We start from the raw sequence: 2,818 nt of genomic DNA, 5'->3' as shown, positions 1-2,818 counted from the left end.
ACTGGGCTGCAGCTAAGCCTCCGAGTGGGAGTCTGGCTCGCCACTCGGTAGGATTTTTAAACACTTAGGCGAGCACTGGGCTGCAGCTAAGCCTCCGAGTGGGAGTCTGGCTCCCCACTAGGTAGGATTTTTAAACACTTAGCCGAGCACTGGGCTGCAGCTAAGCCTCCGAGTGGGAGTCTGGCTCGCCACTCGGTAGGATTTTTAAACACTTAGGCGAGCACTGGGCTGCAGCTAAGCCTCTGAGTGGGAGGTTTGCTCTCCACTCGGTAGGATTTTTTTTACAAACTTAGGCGAAATAGATTCGCAGCTAAGCCACCCACTGGGGGATTTCACACACAAACAAAAGCGACAACAATTATAGGAAAATTTGTAACACTCTTGTCTTTGATAAATAGACTACAGAAGTTTTTCTTATTACATCTCATCCGAGTGAGAATTCAAGTTTAAAAGGGGCGGAGCAGTTCTGCATTCCAAGCTCGTGGCTCATCGATCTGGCGATCGACATTGTAAAGGTGATACGCTCCATTGTGGAGGACTCTGGTGACGATGAAGGGACCTTCCCAAGTAGGAGCGAGATTGTGTGGTTTTTGTTGATCCACTCGGAGGACCAAATCTCCTTCTTGGAAGGCTTGACTCTTCACATTTCTGGCATGGAATCGATGCAAGTCTTGCTGATAAATGGTCGATCGGATCATAGCCATTTCTCTTTCTTCTTCCAGGAGGTCGACTGCGTCTTGCCGGGCTTGTTCTGCTTCATCTTCGGTATAAAGCTCGACTCGGGGTGCATTGTGAAGTAGATCACTCGGCAGGACTGCTTCCGCTCCGTAAACCAGAAAGAACGGAGTTCTTCTAGTCGACCAATTCGGGGTGGTCCTCAATCCCCACAGAACTAATGGAAGCTCGTCGACCCAAGCGCCTGATGCGTGCTTGAGATCATGCATCAGTCGAGGCTTTAGTCCTTTGAGAATCAGACCATTTGCCCTTTCTGCTTGTCCATTCGACTGGGGTGGGTGACCGATGCGTAGTCGACTCGTGTGCCTTGAGAGGCGCAAAAAGCTCTGAACTTGTCTGAATCAAAGTTTGACCCATTGTTGGTGATGATGCTATGCGGGACTCCATATCTGAATGTCAACTCCCTGACGAAACTAATAGCAGTGCGAGCATCAGGATTCTTGATAGGCTTAGCTTCAATCCATTTGGTAAACTTGTCGACTGCCACAAGCACATGTGTGAAACCGCTCCTGCCTGTTCTCAATCGGCCAACCATGTCCATTCCCCAAACAGCAAAGGGCCAGACGAGTGGAATGGTCTTCAGGGCTGATGCAGGCTTGTGCGACATGTTGGAGTAGAACTGGCACCCTTCACACTTGTCGACTATCTCTTTTGCCATTTCATTCGCTCTTGGCCAGTAAAATCCCGCTCGGTATGCTTTAGCCACAATGGTCCGAGAGGACGCACGATGACCATAGGTCCCCGAGTGGATATCATCAAGGATTATCTGACCTTCTTCTGGTGTTATACACTTCTGACCGACTCCAGTCGCGCTTTCTCTACACAACTGTCCCTTTATGACTATAAAGGCCTTGGATCAACGGACGATCTGTCGGGCCTCTTCTTCGTCCTCTGGGAGTTCCTTTCTCAGGATATACGCGATGTATGGTATCGTCCAGTCGGGGGTGATTGCCAAAACTTCCATGATTAGGTCGACCACTGCCGGAATTTCAACTTCAGTCGGATTCGTGGCACTCTTTGGCCGCGAGGCTTCATCTGTAAAAGGATCTTCTTGGACTGATGGCGAGTGGATGTGTTCCAAAAACACATTGCTCGGGATGGCTTCTCTCCTGGAGCCTATCTTTGCCAAATCATCATCCGCTTGATTTTTCAGTCGGGGGACGTGATGAAGCTCTAACCCCTTGAATTTCTTCTCTAACTTTCTCACTGCATTGCAATAACCAGTCATAGCTGGACTTCTGACGTCCCACTCCTTCATCACCTGATTAACCACCAAATCTGAGTCGCCATAGACCATGAGGCGACGGACACCGAGTGAAATGGCCATGCGCAACCCATACAAAAGTGCTTCATATTCTGCTTCGTTATTGGAGGAATCAAAGTGAATCTGGAGAACATATCTGAGCTTATCTCCTCGGGGGGAAACCAATACTACCCCAGCGCTGGAACCATTCAACATCTAAGATCCATCGAAGAACATGGTCAAGTGCTCCGAGTGAACTTGAGTCGGAAGTTGCTATTCGGTCCACTCGGCGACGAAATCTGCAATTGCTTGGGACTTGATAGCTTTCTTTGCCTCAAACTTGATATCTAGGGGAAGAAGTTCAATCGCCCATTTGGCCACTCGACCAGTTGCATCTCTGTTGTGCAAAATCCCTGATAGTGGAGCGTCGCTGTCGACTGTAATGGAATGATGAGAGAAGTAATGTGCAACCTTCTTCGTGGTCATATAAATCCCATATACAAGCTTCTGGTAATGAGTATATCTTTGCTTTGAAGGAGTCAAAACTTCAGAAACATAATATACAGGGCGCTGAACTTTGAAGGCCTTTCCTTCTTCTTCCCGCTCGACCGTAAGTACTGTACTGACAACTTGTCCTATGGCTGCAATGTAAAGCAGCAAAGGCTCCTTGCTGTTTGGGGCAGCAAGCACTGGCTGGGTGGAGAGCAGAGCTTTGAGCTCTGTAAACGCTGCATCAGCTTCTGGAGTCCACTCGAACTTGTCGGACTTCTTCATCAGTCGGTAAAGAGGCAATGCCTTTTCACCGAGGCGAGAGATGAATCGACTTAAAGCGGCCAAGCA

The sequence above is a fragment of the Triticum aestivum genome, chromosome 1A, assembly GCF_018294505.1.
Source record: "Triticum aestivum cultivar Chinese Spring chromosome 1A, IWGSC CS RefSeq v2.1, whole genome shotgun sequence".
Lineage (NCBI taxonomy): Eukaryota > Viridiplantae > Streptophyta > Magnoliopsida > Poales > Poaceae > Triticum > Triticum aestivum.
Note: the sequence above shows the minus strand (reverse complement) of the source record.